The following is a 24,142-nucleotide window of genomic DNA, read 5'->3' as shown; positions in this document are numbered from 1 at the left end:
ACCAGCCCTCCTCTCTAACACTAACTACCAGCCCTCCTCTCTAACCCTAACTACTACTACCAGCCCTCCTCTCTAACCCTAACTACTACTACTACCAGCCCTCCTCTCTAACCCTACTCCTACCAGCCCTCCTCTCTAACCCTAACTACTACTACCAGCCCTCCTCTCTAACCCTAACTACTACTACTACCAGCCCTCCTCTCTAACCCTAACTACTACTACTACCAGCCCTCCTCTCTAACACTAACTACTACCAGCCCTCCTCTCTAACCCTAACTACTACTACCAGCCCTCCTCTCTAACCCTAACTACTACTACTACCAGCCCTCCTCTCTAACCCTAACTACTACTACCAGCCCTCCTCTCTAACCCTAACTACTACTACCAGCCCTCCTCTCTAACCCTAACTACTACTACCAGCCCTCCTCTCTAACCCTAACTACTACTACCAGCCCTCCTCTCTAACCCTAACTACTACTACCAGCCCTCCTCTCTAACCCTAACTACTACTACCAGCCCTCCTCTCTAACCCTAACTACTACTACTACCAGCCCTCCTCTCTAACCCTAACTACTACTACCAGCCCTCCTCTCTAACCCTAACTACTACTACCAGCCCTCCTCTCTAACCCTAACTACTACTACCAGCCCTCCTCTCTAACCCTAACTACTACTACTACCAGCCCTCCTCTCTAACCCTAACTACTACTACTACCAGCCCTCCTCTCTAACCCTAACTACTACTACTACCAGCCCTCCTCTCTAACCCTAACTACTACTACTACCAGCCCTCCTCTCTAACCCTAACTACTACTACCAGCCCTCCTCTCTAACCCTAACTACTACTACCAGCCCTCCTCTCTAACCCTAACTACTACTACCAGCCCTCCTCTCTAACCCTAACTACTACTACTACCAGCCCTCCTCTCTAACCCTAACTACTACTACCAGCCCTCCTCTCTAACCCTAACTACTACTACCAGCCCTCCTCTCTAACCCTAACTACTACTACCAGCCCTCCTCTCTAACCCTAACTACTACTACCAGCCCTCCTCTCTAACCCTAACTACTACTACTACCAGCCCTCCTCTCTAACCCTAACTACTACTACCAGCCCTCCTCTCTAACCCTAACTACTACTACCAGCCCTCCTCTCTAACCCTAACTACTACTACTACCAGCCCTCCTCTCTAACCCTAACTACTACTACCAGCCCTCCTCTCTAACCCTAACTACTACTACCAGCCCTCCTCTCTAACCCTAACTACTACTACCAGCCCTCCTCTCTAACCCTAACTACTACTACCAGCCCTCCTCTCTAACCCTACTCCTACCAGCCCTCCTCTCTAACCCTAACTACTACTACTACCAGCCCTCCTCTCTAACCCTAACTACTACTACCAGCCCTCCTCTCTAACCCTAACTACTACTACTACCAGCCCTCCTCTCTAACCCTAACTACTACTACCAGCCCTCCTCTCTAACCCTAACTACTCTACCAGCCCTCCTCTCTAACCCTAACTACTACTACTACCAGCCCTCCTCTCTAACCCTAACTACTACTACCAGCCCTCCTCTCTAACCCTAACTACTACTACCAGCCCTCCTCTCTAACCCTAACTACTACTACCAGCCCTCCTCTCTAACCCTAACTACTACTACCAGCCCTCCTCTCTAACCCTAACTACTACTACCAGCCCTCCTCTCTAACCCTAACTACTACTACCAGCCCTCCTCTCTAACCCTAACTACTACTACCAGCCCTCCTCTCTAACCCTAACTACTACTACCAGCCCTCCTCTCTAACCCTAACTACTACTACTACCAGCCCTCCTCTCTAACCCTAACTACTACTACTACCAGCCCTCCTCTCTAACCCTAACTACTACTACCAGCCCTCCTCTCTAACCCTAACTACTACTACTACCAGCCCTCCTCTCTAACCCTAACTACTACTACTACCAGCCCTCCTCTCTAACCCTAACTACTACTACTACCAGCCCTCCTCTCTAACCCTAACTACTACTACCAGCCCTCCTCTCTAACCCTAACTACTACTACCAGCCCTCCTCTCTAACCCTAACTACTACTACCAGCCCTCCTCTCTAACCCTAACTACTACTACCAGCCCTCCTCTCTAACCCTAACTACTACTACCAGCCCTCCTCTCTAACCCTAACTACTACTACCAGCCCTCCTCTCTAACCCTAACTACTACTACTACCAGCCCTCCTCTCTAACCCTAACTACTACTACTACCAGCCCTCCTCTCTAACCCTAACTACTACTACCAGCCCTCCTCTCTAACCCTAACTACTACTACCAGCCCTCCTCTCTAACCCTAACTACTACTACTACCAGCCCTCCTCTCTAACCCTAACTACTACTACCAGCCCTCCTCTCTAACCCTAACTACTACTACCAGCCCTCCTCTCTAACCCTAACTACTACTACCAGCCCTCCTCTCTAACCCTAACTACTACTACCAGCCCTCCTCTCTAACCCTAACTACTACTACCAGCCCTCCTCTCTAACACTACTACTACTACCAGCCCTCCTCTCTAACCCTAACTACTACTACCAGCCCTCCTCTCTAACCCTAACTACTACTACCAGCCCTCCTCTCTAACCCTAACTACTACTACCAGCCCTCCTCTCTAACCCTAACTACTACTACCAGCCCTCCTCTCTAACCCTAACTACTACTACTACCAGCCCTCCTCTCTAACCCTAACTACTACTACTACCAGCCCTCCTCTCTAACCCTAACTACTACTACCAGCCCTCCTCTCTAACCCTAACTACTACTACCAGCCCTCCTCTCTAACCCTAACTACTACTACTACCAGCCCTCCTCTCTAACCCTAACTACTACTACTACCAGCCCTCCTCTCTAACCCTAACTACTACTACTACCAGCCCTCCTCTCTAACCCTAACTACTACTACCAGCCCTCCTCTCTAACCCTAACTACTACTACCAGCCCTCCTCTCTAACACTAACTACTACTACCAGCCCTCCTCTCTAACCCTAACTACTACTACTACCAGCCCTCCTCTCTAACCCTAACTACTACTACTACCAGCCCTCCTCTCTAACCCTAACTACTACTACCAGCCCTCCTCTCTAACCCTAACTACCAGCCCTCCTCTCTAACCCTAACTACCAGCCCTCCTCTCTAACCCTAACTACTACTACCAGCCCTCCTCTCTAACCCTAACTACTACTACCAGCCCTCCTCTCTAACCCTAACTACTACTACCAGCCCTCCTCTCTAACCCTAACTACTACTACCAGCCCTCCTCTCTAACCCTAACTACTACTACCAGCCCTCCTCTCTAACCCTAACTACTACTACTACCAGCCCTCCTCTCTAACCCTAACTACTACTACCAGCCCTCCTCTCTAACCCTAACTACTACTACCAGCCCTCCTCTCTAACCCTAACTACTACTACCAGCCCTCCTCTCTAACCCTAACTACTACTACTACCAGCCCTCCTCTCTAACCCTAACTACTACTACTACCAGCCCTCCTCTCTAACCCTAACTACTACTACTACCAGCCCTCCTCTCTAACCCTAACTACTACTACTACCAGCCCTCCTCTCTAACCCTAACTACTACTACTACCAGCCCTCCTCTCTAACCCTAACTACTACTACTACCAGCCCTCCTCTCTAACCCTAACTACTACTACTACCAGCCCTCCTCTCTAACCCTAACTACTACTACTACCAGCCCTCCTCTCTAACCCTAACTACTACTACTACCAGCCCTCCTCTCTAACCCTAACTACTACTACTACCAGCCCTCCTCTCTAACCCTAACTACTACTACTACCAGCCCTCCTCTCTAACCCTAACTACTACTACTACCAGCCCTCCTCTCTAACCCTAACTACTACTACTACCAGCCCTCCTCTCTAACCCTAACTACTACTACTACCAGCCCTCCTCTCTAACCCTAACTACTACTACTACCAGCCCTCCTCTCTAACCCTAACTACTACTACCAGCCCTCCTCTCTAACCCTAACTACTACTACTACCAGCCCTCCTCTCTAACCCTAACTACTACTACTACCAGCCCTCCTCTCTAACCCTAACTACTACTACTACTACCAGCCCTCCTCTCTAACCCTAACTACTACTACTACCAGCCCTCCTCTCTAACCCTAACTACTACTACTACCAGCCCTCCTCTCTAACCCTAACTACTACTACCAGCCCTCCTCTCTAACCCTAACTACTACTACCAGCCCTCCTCTCTAACCCTAACTACTACTACCAGCCCTCCTCTCTAACCCTAACTACTACTACTACCAGCCCTCCTCTCTAACCCTAACTACTACTACTACCAGCCCTCCTCTCTAACCCTAACTACTACTACTACCAGCCCTCCTCTCTAACCCTAACTACTACTACCAGCCCTCCTCTCTAACCCTAACTACTACCAGCCCTCCTCTCTAACCCTAACTACTACTACTACCAGCCCTCCTCTCTAACCCTAACTACTACTACCAGCCCTCCTCTCTAACCCTAACTACTACTACCAGCCCTCCTCTCTAACCCTAACTACTACTACCAGCCCTCCTCTCTAACCCTAACTACTACTACCAGCCCTCCTCTCTAACCCTAACTACTACTACTACCAGCCCTCCTCTCTAACCCTAACTACTACTACCAGCCCTCCTCTCTAACCCTACTACTACCAGCCCTCCTCTCTAACCCTAACTACTACTACCAGCCCTCCTCTCTAACCCTAACTACTACTACCAGCCCTCCTCTCTAACCCTAACTACTACTACTACCAGCCCTCCTCTCTAACCCTAACTACTACTACCAGCCCTCCTCTCTAACCCTAACTACTACTACCAGCCCTCCTCTCTAACCCTAACTACTACTACCAGCCCTCCTCTCTAACACTAACTACTACCAGCCCTCCTCTCTAACCCTAACTACTACTACTACCAGCCCTCCTCTCTAACCCTAACTACTACTACTACCAGCCCTCCTCTCTAACCCTAACTACTACTACTACCAGCCCTCCTCTCTAACCCTAACTACTACTACCAGCCCTCCTCTCTAACACTAACTACTACCAGCACTCCTCTCTAACCCTAACTACTACTACTACCAGCCCTCCTCTCTAACCCTAACTACTACTACCAGCCCTCCTCTCTAACACTAACTACTACTACCAGCACTCCTCTCTAACCCTAACTACTACTACCAGCACTCTTCTCTAACCCTAACTACTACTACCAGCCCTCCTCTCTAACCCTAACTACTACTACCAGCCCTCCTCTCTAACACTAACTACTACCAGCCCTCCTCTCTAACCCTAACTACTACTACCAGCACTCCTCTCTAACCCTAACTACTACTACCAGCCCTCCTCTCTAACCCTAACTACTACTACCAGCCCTCCTCTCTAACCCTAACTACTACTACCAGCCCTCCTCTCTAACCCTAACTACTACTACTACCAGCCCTCCTCTCTAACCCTAACTACTACTACTACCAGCCCTCCTCTCTAACCCTAACTACTACTACCAGCCCTCCTCTCTAACCCTAACTACTACTACCAGCCCTCCTCTCTAACCCTAACTACTACTACTACCAGCCCTCCTCTCTAACCCTAACTACTACTACTACCAGCCCTCCTCTCTAACCCTAACTACTACTACTACCAGCCCTCCTCTCTAACCCTAACTACTACTACCAGCCCTCCTCTCTAACCCTAACTACTACTACCAGCACTCCTCTCTAACACTAACTACTACTACCAGCCCTCCTCTCTAACCCTAACTACTACTACTACCAGCCCTCCTCTCTAACCCTAACTACTACTACTACCAGCCCTCCTCTCTAACCCTAACTACTACTACCAGCCCTCCTCTCTAACCCTAACTACCAGCCCTCCTCTCTAACCCTAACTACCAGCCCTCCTCTCTAACCCTAACTACTACTACCAGCCCTCCTCTCTAACCCTAACTACTACTACCAGCCCTCCTCTCTAACCCTAACTACTACTACCAGCCCTCCTCTCTAACCCTAACTACTACTACCAGCCCTCCTCTCTAACCCTAACTACTACTACTACCAGCCCTCCTCTCTAACCCTAACTACTACTACTACCAGCCCTCCTCTCTAACCCTAACTACTACTACCAGCCCTCCTCTCTAACCCTAACTACTACTACCAGCCCTCCTCTCTAACCCTAACTACTACTACTACCAGCCCTCCTCTCTAACCCTAACTACTACTACTACCAGCCCTCCTCTCTAACCCTAACTACTACTACTACCAGCCCTCCTCTCTAACCCTAACTACTACTACTACCAGCCCTCCTCTCTAACCCTAACTACTACTACTACCAGCCCTCCTCTCTAACCCTAACTACTACTACTACCAGCCCTCCTCTCTAACCCTAACTACTACTACTACCAGCCCTCCTCTCTAACCCTAACTACTACTACTACCAGCCCTCCTCTCTAACCCTAACTACTACTACTACCAGCCCTCCTCTCTAACCCTAACTACTACTACTACCAGCCCTCCTCTCTAACCCTAACTACTACTACTACCAGCCCTCCTCTCTAACCCTAACTACTACTACTACCAGCCCTCCTCTCTAACCCTAACTACTACTACTACCAGCCCTCCTCTCTAACCCTAACTACTACTACTACCAGCCCTCCTCTCTAACCCTAACTACTACTACTACCAGCCCTCCTCTCTAACCCTAACTACTACTACCAGCCCTCCTCTCTAACCCTAACTACTACTACTACCAGCCCTCCTCTCTAACCCTAACTACTACTACTACCAGCCCTCCTCTCTAACCCTAACTACTACTACTACTACCAGCCCTCCTCTCTAACCCTAACTACTACTACTACCAGCCCTCCTCTCTAACCCTAACTACTACTACTACCAGCCCTCCTCTCTAACCCTAACTACTACTACCAGCCCTCCTCTCTAACCCTAACTACTACTACCAGCCCTCCTCTCTAACCCTAACTACTACTACCAGCCCTCCTCTCTAACCCTAACTACTACTACTACCAGCCCTCCTCTCTAACCCTAACTACTACTACTACCAGCCCTCCTCTCTAACCCTAACTACTACTACTACCAGCCCTCCTCTCTAACCCTAACTACTACTACCAGCCCTCCTCTCTAACACTAACTACTACCAGCACTCCTCTCTAACCCTAACTACTACTACTACCAGCCCTCCTCTCTAACCCTAACTACTACTACCAGCCCTCCTCTCTAACCCTAACTACTACTACCAGCCCTCCTCTCTAACCCTAACTACTACTACCAGCCCTCCTCTCTAACCCTAACTACTACTACCAGCCCTCCTCTCTAACCCTAACTACTACTACTACCAGCCCTCCTCTCTAACCCTAACTACTCCTACCAGCCCTCCTCTCTAACCCTACTACTACCAGCCCTCCTCTCTAACCCTAACTACTACTACCAGCCCTCCTCTCTAACCCTAACTACTACTACCAGCCCTCCTCTCTAACCCTAACTACTACTACTACCAGCCCTCCTCTCTAACCCTAACTACTACTACCAGCCCTCCTCTCTAACCCTAACTACTACTACCAGCCCTCCTCTCTAACCCTAACTACTACTACCAGCACTCCTCTCTAACACTAACTACTACCAGCCCTCCTCTCTAACCCTAACTACTACTACTACCAGCCCTCCTCTCTAACCCTAACTACTACTACTACCAGCCCTCCTCTCTAACCCTAACTACTACTACTACCAGCCCTCCTCTCTAACCCTAACTACTACTACCAGCACTCCTCTCTAACACTAACTACTACCAGCCCTCCTCTCTAACACTAACTACTACTACCAGCCCTCCTCTCTAACCCTAACTACTACTACCAGCCCTCCTCTCTAACCCTAACTACTACTACTACCAGCCCTCCTCTCTAACCCTAACTACTACTACCAGCCCTCCTCTCTAACCCTAACTACTACTACTACCAGCCCTCCTCTCTAACCCTAACTACTACTACTACCAGCCCTCCTCTCTAACCCTAACTACTACTACTACCAGCCCTCCTCTCTAACCCTAACTACTACTACTACCAGCCCTCCTCTCTAACCCTAACTACTACTACTACCAGCCCTCCTCTCTAACCCTAACTACTACTACTACCAGCCCTCCTCTCTAACCCTAACTACTACTACTACCAGCCCTCCTCTCTAACCCTAACTACTACTACCAGCCCTCCTCTCTAACCCTAACTACTACTACCAGCCCTCCTCTCTAACCCTAACTACTACTACCAGCCCTCCTCTCTAACCCTAACTACTACTACCAGCCCTCCTCTCTAACCCTAACTACTACTACCAGCCCTCCTCTCTAACCCTAACTACTACTACTACCAGCCCTCCTCTCTAACCCTAACTACTACTACTACCAGCCCTCCTCTCTAACCCTAACTACTACTACCAGCCCTCCTCTCTAACCCTAACTACTACTACCAGCCCTCCTCTCTAACCCTAACTACTACTACCAGCCCTCCTCTCTAACCCTAACTACTACTACCAGCCCTCCTCTCTAACCCTAACTACTACTACCAGCCCTCCTCTCTAACCCTAACTACTACTACCAGCCCTCCTCTCTAACCCTAACTACTACTACCAGCCCTCCTCTCTAACCCTAACTACTACTACCAGCCCTCCTCTCTAACCCTAACTACTACTACCAGCCCTCCTCTCTAACCCTAACTACTACTACTACCAGCCCTCCTCTCTAACCCTAACTACTACTACTACCAGCCCTCCTCTCTAACCCTAACTACTACTACTACCAGCCCTCCTCTCTAACCCTAACTACTACTACCAGCCCTCCTCTCTAACCCTAACTACTACTACTACCAGCCCTCCTCTCTAACCCTAACTACTCTTACCAGCCCTCCTCTCTAACCCTACTACTACCAGCCCTCCTCTCTAACCCTAACTACTACTACCAGCCCTCCTCTCTAACCCTAACTACTACTACTACCAGCCCTCCTCTCTAACCCTAACTACTACTACTACCAGCCCTCCTCTCTAACCCTAACTACTACTACCAGCCCTCCTCTCTAACCCTAACTACTACTACCAGCCCTCCTCTCTAACCCTAACTACTACTACTACCAGCCCTCCTCTCTAACCCTAACTACTACTACTACCAGCCCTCCTCTCTAACCCTAACTACTACTACCAGCCCTCCTCTCTAACCCTAACTACTTCTACTACCAGCCCTCCTCTCTAACCCTAACTACTACTACTACCAGCCCTCCTCTCTAACCCTAACTACTACTACCAGCCCTCCTCTCTAACCCTAACTACTACTACCAGCCCTCCTCTCTAACCCTAACTACTACTACCAGCCCTCCTCTCTAACCCTAACTACTACTACCAGCCCTCCTCTCTAACCCTAACTACTACTACCAGCACTCCTCTCTAACCCTAACTACTACTACTACCAGCCCTCCTCTCTAACCCTAACTACTACTACCAGCACTCCTCTCTAACCCTAACTACTACTACCAGCCCTCCTCTCTAACCCTAACTACTACTACTACCAGCCCTCCTCTCTAACCCTAACTACTACTACCAGCCCTCCTCTCTAACCCTAACTACCAGCCCTCCTCTCTAACCCTAACTACTACTACTACCAGCCCTCCTCTCTAACCCTAACTACTACTACCAGCCCTCCTCTCTAACCCTAACTACTACTACTACCAGCCCTCCTCTCTAACCCTAACTACTACTACTACCAGCCCTCCTCTCTAACCCTAACTACTACTACCAGCCCTCCTCTCTAACCCTAACTACTACTACTACCAGCCCTCCTCTCTAACCCTAACTACTACTACCAGCCCTCCTCTCTAACCCTAACTACTACTACCAGCACTCCTCTCTAACCCTAACTACTACTACCAGCACTCCTCTCTAACACTAACTACTACTACCAGCACTCCTCTCTAACCCTAACTACTACTACCAGCCCTCCTCTCTAACCCTAACTACTACTACTACCAGCCCTCCTCTCTAACCCTAACTACTACTACCAGCACTCCTCTATAACCCTAACTACCAGCCCTCCTCTCTAACCCTAACTACTACTACTACCAGCCCTCCTCTCTAACCCTAACTACTACTACCAGCCCTCCTCTCTAACCCTAACTACTACTACTACCAGCCCTCCTCTCTAACCCTAACTACTACTACTACCAGCCCTCCTCTCTAACCCTAACTACTACCAGCCCTCCTCTCTAACCCTAACTACTACTACCAGCCCTCCTCTCTAACCCTAACTACTACTACCAGCCCTCCTCTCTAACCCTAACTACTACTACCAGCACTCCTCTCTAACACTAACTACTACTACTACCAGCCCTCCTCTCTAACCCTAACTACTACTACCAGCCCTCCTCTCTAACCCTAACTACTACTACTACCAGCCCTCCTCTCTAACCCTAACTACTACTACCAGCCCTCCTCTCTAACGCTAACTACTACTACCAGCCCTCCTCTCTAACCCTAACTACTACTACCAGCCCTCCTCTCTAACCCTAACTACTCCTACCAGCCCTCCTCTCTAACCCTAACTACTCCTACCAGCACTCCTCTCTAACCCTACTCCTACCAGCCCTCCTCTCTAACCCTAACTACTACTACCAGCACTCCTCTCTAACACTAACTACTACTACTACCAGCCCTCCTCTCTAACCCTAACTACTACTACCAGCCCTCCTCTCTAACCCTACTCCTACCAGCCCTCCTCTCTAACCCTAACTACTACTACCAGCACTCCTCTCTAACCCTAACTACTACTACCAGCCCTCCTCTCTAACCCTAACTACTACTACCAGCACTCCTCTCTAACCCTAACTACTACTACCAGCCCTCCTCTCTAACCCTAACTACTACTACCAGCCCTCCTCTCTAACCCTAACTACTACTACCAGCCCTCCTCTCTAACACTAACTACTACTACCAGCCCTCCTCTCTAACACTAACTACTACCAGCCCTCCTCTCTAACCCTAACTACTACTACCAGCCCTCCTCTCTAACCCTAACTACTACTACTACCAGCCCTCCTCTCTAACACTAACTACTACTACTACCAGCCCTCCTCTCTAACCCTACTCCTACCAGCCCTCCTCTCTAACCCTAACTACTACTACTACCAGCCCTCCTCTCTAACACTAACTACTACTACTACCAGCCCTCCTCTCTAACCCTACTCCTACCAGCCCTCCTCTCTAACACTAACTACTACTACCAGCCCTCCTCTCTAACCCTAACTACTACTACTACCAGCCCTCCTCTCTAACACTAACTACTACTACCAGCCCTCCTCTCTAACCCTAACTACTACTACTACCAGCACTCCTCTCTAACACTAACTACTACTACCAGCCCTCCTCTCTAACACTAACTACTACTACCAGCCCTCCTCTCTAACCCTAACTACTACTACCAGCCCTCCTCTCTAACCCTAACTACTACTACTACCAGCCCTCCTCTCTAACACTAACTACTACTACTACCAGCCCTCCTCTCTAACACTAACTACTACTACTACCAGCCCTCCTCTCTAACCCTACTCCTACCAGCCCTCCTCTCTAACCCTAACTACTACTACCAGCCCTCCTCTCTAACCCTAACTACTACTACTACCAGCCCTCCTCTCTAACACTAACTACTACTACTACCAGCCCTCCTCTCTAACCCTACTCCTACCAGCCCTCCTCTCTAACCCTAACTACTACTACTACCAGCCCTCCTCTCTAACCCTAACTACTACTACCAGCCCTCCTCTCTAACCCTAACTACTACTACCAGCCCTCCTCTCTAACCCTAACTACTACTACTACCAGCCCTCCTCTCTAACCCTAACTACTACTACCAGCCCTCCTCTCTAACCCTAACTACTACTACCAGCCCTCCTCTCTAACCCTAACTACCAGCCCTCCTCTCTAACCCTAACTACTACTACTACCAGCACTCCTCTCTAACCCTAACTACTACTACCAGCACTCCCCTCTAACCCTAACTACTACTACCAGCCCTCCTCTCTAACCCTAACTACCAGCCCTCCTCTCTAACCCTAACTACTACTACTACCAGCACTCCTCTCTAACCCTAACTACTACTACCAGCCCTCCTCTCTAACCCTAACTACTACTACCAGCCCTCCTCTCTAACCCTAACTACTACTACTACCAGCCCTCCTCTCTAACCCTAACTACTACTACTACCAGCCCTCCTCTCTAACCCTAACTACTACTACTACCAGCCCTCCTCTCTAACCCTAACTACTACTACCAGCCCTCCTCTCTAACCCTAACTACTACTACCAGCCCTCCTCTCTAACCCTAACTACTACTACCAGCCCTCCTCTCTAACCCTAACTACTACTACCAGCCCTCCTCTCTAACCCTAACTACTACTACCAGCCCTCCTCTCTAACCCTAACTACTACTACCAGCCCTCCTCTCTAACCCTAACTACTACTACCAGCCCTCCTCTCTAACCCTAACTACTACTACCAGCCCTCCTCTCTAACCCTAACTACTACTACCAGCCCTCCTCTCTAACCCTAACTACTACTACCAGCCCTCCTCTCTAACCCTAACTACTACTACCAGCCCTCCTCTCTAACCCTAACTACTACTACCAGCCCTCCTCTCTAACCCTAACTACTACTACTACCAGCCCTCCTCTCTAACCCTAACTACTACTACTACCAGCCCTCCTCTCTAACCCTAACTACTACTACTACCAGCCCTCCTCTCTAACCCTAACTACTACTACTACCAGCCCTCCTCTCTAACCCTAACTACTACTACTACCAGCCCTCCTCTCTAACCCTAACTACTACTACTACCAGCCCTCCTCTCTAACCCTAACTACTCCTACTACCAGCCCTCCTCTCTAACCCTAACTACTCCTACTACCAGCCCTCCTCTCTAACCCTAACTACTACTACCAGCCCTCCTCTCTAACCCTAGCTACTACTACCAGCCCTCCTCTCTAACCCTAGCTACTACTACCAGCCCTCCTCTCTAACCCTAACTACTACTACTACCAGCACTCCTCTCTAACCCTAACTACTACTACCAGCACTCCTCTCTAACCCTAACTACTACTACCAGCCCTCCTCTCTAACCCTAACTACTACTACCAGCCCTCCTCTCTAACCCTAACTACTACTACCAGCCCTCCTCTCTAACCCTAACTACTACTACCAGCCCTCCTCTCTAACCCTAACTACTACTACCAGCCCTCCCCTCTAACCCTAACTACTACTACCAGCCCTCCTCTCTAACCCTAACTACTACTACCAGCCCTCCTCTCTAACCCTAACTACTACTACCAGCCCTCCTCTCTAACCCTAACTACTACTACCAGCCCTCCTCTCTAACCCTAACTACTACTACTACCAGCCCTCCTCTCTAACACTAACTACTACTACCAGCCCTCCTCTCTAACACTAACTACTACTACCAGCCCTCCTCTCTAACACTAACTACTACTACTACCAGCCCTCCTCTCTAACACTAACTACTACTACTACCAGCCCTCCTCTCTAACACTAACTACTACTACTACCAGCACTCCTCTCTAACCCTAACTACTACTACCAGCCCTCCTCTCTAACCCTAACTACTACTACCAGCCCTCCTCTCTAACCCTTACTACTACTACCAGCCCTCCTCTCTAACCCTAACTACTACTACCAGCCCTCCTCTCTAAACCTAACTACTACTACCAGCCCTCCTCTCTAACCCTAACTACTACTACCAGCCCTCCTCTCTAACCCTAACTACTACTACTACCAGCCCTCCTCTCTAACCCTAACTACTACTACTACCAGCCCTCCTCTCTAACCCTAACTACTACTACCAGCCCTCCTCTCTAACCCTAACTACTACTACTACCAGCCCTCCTCTCTAACACTAACTACTACTACCAGCCCTCCTCTCTAACCCTAACTACTACTACTACCAGCCCTCCTCTCTAACCCTAACTACTACTACCAGCCCTCCTCTCTAACCCTAACTACTACTACTACCAGCCCTCCTCTCTAACCCTAACTACTACTACCAGCCCTCCTCTCTAACCCTAACTACTACTACTACCAGCCCTCCTCTCTAACCCTAACTACTACTACCAGCCCTCCTCTCTAACCCTAACTACTACTACCAGCCCTCCTCTCTAACCCTAACTACTACTACTACCAGCCCTCCTCTCTAACCCTAACTACTACTACCAGCCCTCCTCTCTAACCCTAACTACTACTACTACCAGCCCTCCTCTCTAACACTAACTACTACTACCAGCCCTCCTCTCTAACCCTAACTACTACTACTACCAGCCCTCCTCTCTAACCCTAACTACTACTACTACCAGCCCTCCTCTCTAACCCTAACTACTACTACTACCAGCCCTCCTCTCTAACCCTAACTACTACTACCAGCCCTCCTCTCTAACCCTAACTACTACTACCAGCCCTCCTCTCTAACCCTAACTACTACTACCAGCCCTCCTCTCTAACCCTAACTACTACTACCAGCCCTCCTCTCTAACCCTAACTACTACTACTACCAGCCCTCCTCTCTAACCCTAACTACTACTACCAGCCCTCCTCTCTAACCCTAACTACTACTACTACCAGCCCTCCTCTCTAACCCTAACTACTACTACTACCAGCCCTCCTCTCTAACCCTAACTACTACTACCAGCCCTCCTCTCTAACACTAACTACTACTACTACCAGCCCTCCTCTCTAACACTAGCTACTACAACCACCAATCAGCTCTTTGTTATTCACTTTCCAAATCTGAGGGGTGAAAGTCAAAGACAACATCATAAATGTTGTGTTCACAATACAAACGACTTAATAAGGCGAACCTTATTGGAGTTGAGTGAAGTTGCTCCTAAATGCTGATTTTGGGACAGTTTAGCATCCCCTCCTAATAGTTTTAGTTAGCATTGGGGGAGGGAAAGCTGATCCTAGATCTGTACCTTGAGCTCCCGAGTGGCGCAGCGGTCTAAGACACTGCATCTCAGTGTTAGAGGCATCACTAGACACACCCTGGTTTGAATCCAGGCTGTATCAAAACCGGACGTGATTGGGAGTCCCATAGGGCGGCGCACAACTTGCCCAGCGTCGTCCGGATTTGGCCGGTGTGGGCCGTCACTGTAAATAAGATTTTGTTCTTAACTGACTTACCTAGTTAAATAAAAAGGTTAAAACATAAAAACCCAGGGGAAACTTCACCTCAGAGCAGCATTTGTAATGTTGTGAACTGCTAGACTAAAAGGTAGAGCTTCACAACACAAACCACAAACACACTTAGATGTTTCCCCCATTCCAGTCAGGTGCAGAAGCAAACTGCTCCAGTGTCCAGATTTAACATTTTCTTTCAGCTCAGCTGTTCGTAGGCATGTCCTTCCATGACTGTATGAATGACCTAACGTGCATGAATAAGAAAGAGAGGGATGGAGAAGTAGGAGAAGAGGGAAGCAGAGAGGGTGAGGGAGAGAGACTGTTTGGAATATACCTAAAGAATTAGAAGGGAAGAAGTAGAGAAAGAGAGACAGAGAAAGAGAGACAGAGACAGAGAGACAGAGACCGAGACCGAGAGAGAGAGAGAGAGACCGAGAGAGAGAGACCGAGAGAGAGAGACCGAGAGAGAGAGAGACCGAGAGAGAGAGAGACCGAGAGAGAGAGAGAGACCGAGAGAGAGAGAAAGACCGAGAGAGAGAGAGAGACCGAGAGAGAGAGAAAGACCGAGAGAGAGAGACCGAGAGAGAGAGACCGAGAGAGAGAGACCGAGAGAGAGAGAAAGACCGAGAGAGAGAGAGAGACCGAGAGAGAGAGAGAGACCGAGAGAGAGAGAAAGACCGAGAGAGAGAGAAAGACCGAGAGAGAGAGAAAGACCGAGAGAGAGAGAAAGACCGAGAGAGAGAGAAAGACCGAGAGAGAGAGAAAGACCGAGAGAGAGAGAAAGACCGAGAGAGAGAGAAAGACCGAGAGAGAGAGAAAGACCGAGAGAGAGAGAAAGACCGAGAGAGAGAGAAAGACCGAGAGAGAGAGAAAGACCGAGAGAGAGAGAGAGACAGAGAGAGAGAGAAAGACCGAGAGAGAGAGAGAGACAGAGAGAGAGAGAGAGACAGAGAGAGAGAAAGACCGAGAGAGAGAGAAAGACCGAGAGAGAGAGAAAGACCGAGAGAGAGAGAAAGACCGAGAGAGAGAGAAAGACCGAGAGAGAGAGAAAGACCGAGAGAGAGAGAAAGACCGAGAGAGAGAGAAAGACCGAGAGAGAGAGAAAGACCGAGAGAGAGAGAAAGACCGAGAGAGAGAGAAAGACCGAGAGAGAGAGAAAGACCGAGAGAGAGAGAAAGACCGAGAGAGAGAGAAAGACCGAGAGAGAGAGAAAGACCGAGAGAGAGAGAAAGACCGAGAGAGAGAGAAAGACCGAGAGAGAGAGAGAGACCGAGAGAGAGAGAAAGACCGAGAGAGAGAGACCGAGAGAGAGAGACCGAGAGAGAGAGACCGAGAGAGAGAGACCGAGAGAGAGAGACCGAGAGAGAGAGACCGAGAGAGAGAGAAAGACCGAGAGAGAGAGACCGAGAGAGAGAGAAAGACCGAGAGAGAGAGACCGAGAGAGAGAGACCGAGAGAGAGAGAAAGACCGAGAGAGAGAGACCGAGAGAGAGAGAAAGACCGAGAGAGAGAGACCGAGAGAGAGAGAGAAAGACCGAGAGAGAGAGACCGAGAGAGAGAGAAAGACCGAGAGAGAGAGACCGAGAGAGAGAGAAAGACCGAGAGAGAGAGACCGAGAGAGAGAGAGAAAGACCGAGAGAGAGAGACCGAGAGAGAGAGAAAGACCGAGAGAGAGAGAAAGACCGAGAGAGAGAGACCGAGAGAGAGAGAAAGACCGAGAGAGAGAGACCGAGAGAGAGAGAAAGACCGAGAGAGAGAGACCGAGAGAGAGAGAAAGACCGAGAGAGAGAGACCGAGAGAGAGAGAAAGACCGAGAGAGAGACCGAGAGAGAGAGAAAGACCGAGAGAGAGAGACCGAGAGAGAGAGAAAGACCGAGAGAGAAAGACCGAGAGAGAGAGACCGAGAGAGAGAGACCGAGAGAGAGAGACCGAGAGAGAGAGACCGAGAGAGAGAGACCGAGAGAGAGAGACCGAGAGAGAGAGACCGAGAGAGAGAGACCGAGAGAGAGAGACCGAGAGAGAGAGACCGAGAGAGAGAGACCGAGAGAGAGAGAGAGACCGAGAGACAGAGACAGACCGAGATAGAGAGAGAGAGACCGAGAGAGACGCAAGGTGTAGAGACTGAGAAAGAGAGAGCAACAGTCAAATCTGCTTCAGCACTTTGGAAAAACGTCTGATGATATTTTACCAGGCCGTTGTCTTTCTTACCCCACGAACAGAAACGACAGTAAAAACATACCCACTGTCTGACCCACTTTCCATGACAAACCCTGGTAATCCTCCATCTCACACGCACAAACCCAGCTCACTGAATGGAGCGAATAAGCTGAACTGGAGAGTAGTGTGCCAAGCTTCACATACACTGCAGAGTGTAGCCTACAGCCTAAGCTGCTCAGATGTCCCGAGCCTCATACACGCACAGCTACGACCTGGGGAACTTACCCAGACATGTCATTCAGAGTACAGACTCAGAAGCTTACAGTATGCACAAACGTAAGCAAAAAACACACACCTACACACCCACAGTTATGACCTGGGGAACTACCCAGGCATTCCATCCAGAGTACAGGCACATACAGTGTGCACACACACAGGCCAAAACACACAGGCCTACAGTGTGCACACACACAGGCCAAAACACACAGGCCCTACAGTGTGCACACACACAGGCCAAAACACACAGGCCCTACAGTGTGCACACACACAGGCCAAAACACACAGGCCCTACATTGTGCACACACACAGGCCAAAACACACAGGCCCTACATTGTGCACACACACAGGCCAAAACACACAGGCTTACAGTGTGCACACACACAGGCCAAAACACACAGGCCTACAGTATGCACACACACAGGCCAAAACACACAGGCCTACAGTATGCACACACACAGGCCAAAACACACAGGCCCTACATTGTGTACACACACAGGCCAAAACACACAGGCCTACAGTATGCACACAAACACACAGTACCAAGCCTCATGAAGCAACAGCTCCAGAGAACAGTACATCACGTACACACACAGGATGCCTAAATTGAAAACCAGATTGATGTATATCTTACACGCCGTACAGGCGGGGCTTCCTACAGACACGCTGGATAGGCGGGGCTTCCTACAGACACGCTGGATAGGCGGGGCTTCCTACAGACACGCTGGATAGGCGGGGGTTCCCACAGACACGCCGGATAGGCGGGGCTTCCTACAGACACGCTGGATAGGCGGGGGTTCCCACAGACACGCCGGATAGGCGGGGCTTCCTACAGACACGCGGTGGACAGGCGGGGGTTACTATCGATACACGCTGGACAGGCGGGGGTTACTATGGATACACGCTGGACAGGCGGGGGTTACTATGGATACACGCTGGACAGGCGGGGGTTACTATGGATACACGCTGGACAGGCGGGGGTTACTATGGATACACGCTGGACAGGCGGGGGCTACTATGGATACACGCTGGACAGGCGGGGGCTACTATGGATACACGCTGGACAGGCGGGGGCTACTATGGATACACGGTGGACAGGCGGGGGTTACTATGGATACACGGTGGACAGGCGGGGGTTACTATGGATACACGGTGGACAGGCGGGGGTTACTATGGATACACGCTGGACAGGCGGGGGTTACTATGGATACACGCTGGACAGGCGGGGGTTACTATGGATACACGCTGGACAGGCGGGGGTTACTATGGATACACGCTGGACAGGCGGGGGTTACTATGGATACACGCTGGACAGGCGGGGGTTACTATGGATACACGCTGGACAGGCGGGGGTTACTATGGATACACGCTGGACAGGCGGGGGTTACTATGGATACACGCTGGACAGGCGGGGGTTACTATGGATACACGCTGGACAGGCGGGGGTTACTATGGATACACGCTGGACAGGCGGGGGTTACTATGGATACACGCTGGACAGGCGGGGGTTACTATGGATACACGCTGGACAGGCGGGGGTTACTATGGATACACGCTGGACAGGCGGGGGTTACTATGGATACACGCTGGACAGGCGGGGGTTACTATGGATACACGCTGGACAGGCGGGGGTTACTATGGATACACGCTGGACAGGCGGGGGTTACTATGGATACACGCTGGACAGGCGGGGGTTACTATGGATACACGCTGGACAGGCGGGGGTTACTATGGATACACGCTGGACAGGCGGGGGTTACTATGGATACACGCTGGACAGGCGGGGGTTACTATGGATACGCGCTGGACAGGCGGGGGTTACTATGGATACGCGCTGGACAGGCGGGGGTTACTATGGATACGCGCTGGACAGGCGGGGGTTACTATGGATACGCGCTGGACAGGCGGGGGTTACTATGGATACACGCTGGACAGGCGGGGGTTACTATGGATACGCGCTGGACAGGCGGGGGTTACTATGGATACACGGTGGACAGGCGGGGGTTACTATGGATACGCGGTGGACAGGCGGGGGTTACTATGGATACACGCTGGACAGGCGGGGGTTACTATGGATACACGCTGGACAGGCGGGGGTTACTATGGATACACGGTGCTGTTTCATCTCCATTCCTGTCTGATCCCATCAGGACTTAATTCCGGTTTCCTGACTGAAACTGAGACGCACTGTGTCTGTGTGTGTGTCTGTGTGTGTGTGTGCGTTACACAGCGAAAACTGTTGCACATGTAAGCCGATACCTGCATCAGGCAGTCATTTTGACTGACCACAAGCTGTGTTTTATCTGAAGACCTGATTTAGAGACAGATTCAATAGAGGACAGACCCCCCCCCCCCCTCAGACCCCCTGGAGTGGGACAGACACCCCCCTCAGACCCTCTGGAATGGGACAGACCCCCCCCCCCCTCCCTCAGACCCTCTGGAGTGGGACAGACCCCCCCCCCCCCCTCCCTCAGACCCTCTGGAGTGGGGCAGACACCCCCCTCAGACCCTCTGGAATGGGACAGACCCCCCCCCCCCCCCCCCCCCCCTCAGACCCTCTGGAGTGGGACAGACCCCCCCCCCCCCCCCCCTCAGACCCTCTGGAGTGGGACAGACCCCCCCCCCCCCTCAGACCCTCTGGAGTGGGACAGACCCCCCCACTCAGACCCTCTGGAGTGGGACAGACCCCCCCACTCAGACCCTCTGGAGAGAAACAGACCCTCTGGAGTGGAACAGCCCCCCCCCACTCAGACCCTCTGGAGTGGGACAGACCCTCTGGAGTGGGAAGGGGTGTGTGTATTACTATCCTTGAGGGTACTGGAAATGCCCACAAGTCCCCACTAGGACAGTAAAACAAGGAACATTAACCCTAGTGGGGACATTTCCCACATCCCCAGAAGGACAAATGCTATTTTAAGTTTAGGGGTTAGGTTTAGTGTTTTGGTTACAATTAGGGCTAAGTTCAGGAGTCAGGTTAAGGCTAGGTACCCACAAGGATAGTAAAACATATGGTGGTGTGTGTGTGTGTGTGTGTGTGTGTGTGTGTGTGTGTGTGCGCACATCCTCTAGTTTAAAAACAAAAAATATTCTGACCAAAAATCAGTTTGTAAACAACAACCTTTGGCAATGCAATGATGACAACGTTTGTAGCTAAACAATAGCTGAGTGGCAAGTCAAATCACAATTCGAGCCATTGATCCGCAATAAAATAAGACATAAGATCATTGGAAAGGGGGAACCGAATGATTGATACGACAACGGGACATGGATGTCAAAAAGGCTGATCCAAGTCATCGCCAGACCGGACCAACAAAGGCAGAAGCGGGACTAGCCAGCAGATCAGATGCTTGAACAAGGGAATGATATCCCATTCCAACTTGACATGCAAAACCTAGTTTGTTAGCTAGTAACGTTAGCTCAGTTGGTAGACAAAGCCGGAATAGTGCGTTCGATTCCCGGGACCACCATGCGTAAAAATGTATGGATTTATGACTAAATAGCTTTGAATAAAATATTATTATATATTACAATGGCCCAAAATAAATAGTTATGACTAACGTTAAGAGAAGATTTGGTTATAGCCTAAATGATGACCATTATTAGTTAGCTAGCTAGGTTTTTGAGAGGAATAACTAGCTACTGTAACGTTAACGTTACCTGGCACATCTCTCCACCAGCAAACAAGCAATAATATTAGCTAGTTATTCTACTGTCCTTATGTTAGCTAGCTAGCGGGTTCACAAAGGAAAACAGGAGATTGTCAACTGATTGGCACGCTAATATGGTTAGTTATATTGTGTAAATGAGAGGAAGGTTAGCCTTAGCTAGTTCTACTTACAGCGGAGTCGATGAGGTGGTTCCCGTCGATTCTCTCCTCCCCGAGCCACACCGCTCAGTGAGCAAGTGACAACAATCTCCCACCAGCCGCTTCAGCCCAACTTCGTTCAGCTAGCTTGTTTACTAGCTAACAAAGGCAATTTGTCAACAAATCTCTCAATGTTTGATACAAAAAAAACTGTCAGAATGGCCAATCATACGACGTTTTCGTGTTAGCTTTCTTCCTGTACAAAGTTACATTCCCAAAATGTATTTAAGAAATGCTTCGCTCTCCGTGCCGACAGCAGAGTACTATGTTGGAGGTATGTTGAACACAAACAGGTACGTCTCGTTTTGAATTGTAGCGTACTCCGATCCGAGAAAAACCTGCCGCGTATGATGCGAAAGGGATTGTGGATATCGTAGTTGAGCTCTCGACCTAACAAGGCACCGCAGAGAGTATCTAAACCTGTCATTGAAGCCACCATGCAAGTACTTGTTTTGAAATGTGAAGTGCAAGTTGTTTATATATTATGCATTAATGTGGTAGCCTACAGCTAATGTAATGAAACTGAGTAAAACCACGCAGTCCGTCAAAGAAGAAGACAGAGCATGCACCCTCCTAGGCCTAACGCCCACCTATCTGAGATACCTACTGCAGCCCTCATGTCCCCAAAGCACACACATCCCTGCGTCGCTCCTCTTTTCAGCTCTCTGCAGCTAGCGACTGGAACGAGCTGTAAAAAACACTGGACAGCTGTATCTCTTCATTCAAAGACTCAATCATTCACACACTTAGTGACAGTTGGACTGCTTCATTCAAAGACTCAATCATTCACACTCTTAGTGACAGTTGGACTGCTTCATTCAAAGACTCAATCATTCACACACTTAGTGACAGTTGGACTGCTTCATTCAAAGACTCAATCATTCACACTCTTAGTGACAGTTGGACTGCTTCATTCAAAGACTCAATCATTCACACTCTTAGTGACAGTTGGACTGCTTCACGTGATGCATCGTTGTCTCTACCTTCTTGCCCTTTGTGCTGTTGTCTGTGCCCAATAATGTTTGTACCATGTTTTGTGCCGCTACCACGTTGTTGTCATGTTGTTGCTACCATGCTGTGTTGTTGACATGCTATGTTGTTGTCTTAGGTCTCTCTTTATGTAGTGTTGTGGTGTCTCCCTTGTCGTGATGTCTATTTTGTCCTATATTTGTATTTTATTTTTAATACCAACCCTGTCCCCGCAGGAGGTCTTTTGGTAGGCCGTCATTGTAAATACGAATTTGTTCTTAACTGACTTGCCTAGTTAAATAAAGGTTAAAAAAAGCAGAAAAGGGCAATATAATATCGCTCATTCAGGTGAACCTAGTAATTTACTGGTCTTATGTCAATCAAACCGTATGTGACAAGGCAGGAACCAAAGTGTTGGTCAGTGTTTCCCAAGGGACCCATAGTTACTGGGGAGCATTTAAAATGGTATTAAACCACTTCCCATGAACTGCTTCCCATTGCTATGTACATTTATGTTGTGGGGTGTGGTCCTGTGTTCTGAGATGGTATGTTTCTTTGTCAGTGCTTGTTCGTAACATGCCGTAGGCGCTTGAATATTAGGTCATGTTTCTGTGGATAGATCCTAGCTCTCAAACTCTAGGCAGAATTCTGCCTTCTCCCTACAGTTTTCAGCAGTTAACTTCACCCATGACTGGCTCATGTGAACTACAATCCCGATGCTGTTGAGAAATGTCAATAATCATTGCTTGCGATACTGCTTTCGAAACATATGGCCCTTTCATCAGCAACGAATAATCTTTTAAATAAAAATGATACTTACTGCAACAGTTTTGCACATATCCTTTTGTGCGTATGGAACATTTCTGGGAACTTTTATTTCAGCTCATAAAACATAGGACCAACACTTCTTGCGCTTATTTTTGTTCAGTATATTCAAAATTCAGTAACTTAAACCGCCAAAACTATTCCCGAGTTACACTTACACACAGGTGTTTGGAGCACACTAGATAGCACAGGTGGTCGCCTCAGTCTTCCGTCTGTTTTCCATAAACACGCACTGTAACATGGAGATATGGCTGTGTGGAAGCACTAGCCCTACGAGGGCCTGTATCAATTTAACTTTTTGTTTTTTTTAAATCAATTCTCACTAATATAAAAGATAAGGCCCTTAAGCAAGAGTATAAGGACTTTATGGGTAGACTGGCCCTCCGCTGTTGCGCCGGGCCGAACAACACCATCTACCTGTGACCATATGTGTGATACAGAACTCCCTACCTTCATGCTGAGGTATAGATCTTGGGCTCGATAGATCCCAGATATAATCTCACTCTACTCCAGACCTTCATGCCACACAGATGAATCATTGTATATGTGGCAAATTCCCTCAAATCTAGTATACTATATAGGGAATAATAGGCTGCCAAATTCATTTGGGACTCTCTCTCTCTCCCACAGAGGAGTTTGAGACGGGCTGTAACAAGCCACCGAAGCCTGGTTGCATGGGGCTCACGGTCTACTGCCCTCACAGCTGATGGTGGACACTCATCGTGTGTGACAAATATGTCACCCGTGTGAACCTGTTCTATAGATGCCAGCACCCTAGATGTC

At 49.3% G+C, this 24,142-nt stretch overlaps 1 protein-coding gene across 1 annotated transcript in view; it reads right to left on the bottom strand.

The window, feature by feature from the left end:
- The window catches only part of LOC129864864 (E3 ubiquitin-protein ligase pellino homolog 1), an 84,931-nt gene extending 62,794 nt beyond the window's left edge, over positions 1–22,137 (bottom strand). The window contains exon 1 of the mRNA XM_055937162.1: positions 21,539–22,137. The gene's annotated coding sequence lies outside the window, so the exon portion shown is untranslated. The remainder of the gene's footprint in view (positions 1–21,538) is intronic.
- Between the last annotated feature and the right edge of the window lie 2,005 nt (positions 22,138–24,142).

This window comes from Salvelinus fontinalis, chromosome 1, assembly GCF_029448725.1.
Source record: "Salvelinus fontinalis isolate EN_2023a chromosome 1, ASM2944872v1, whole genome shotgun sequence".
NCBI classification, from domain to species: Eukaryota; Metazoa; Chordata; class Actinopteri; order Salmoniformes; family Salmonidae; genus Salvelinus; species Salvelinus fontinalis.
Note: the sequence above shows the minus strand (reverse complement) of the source record. Positions and strands in the feature narration are given on the sequence as shown.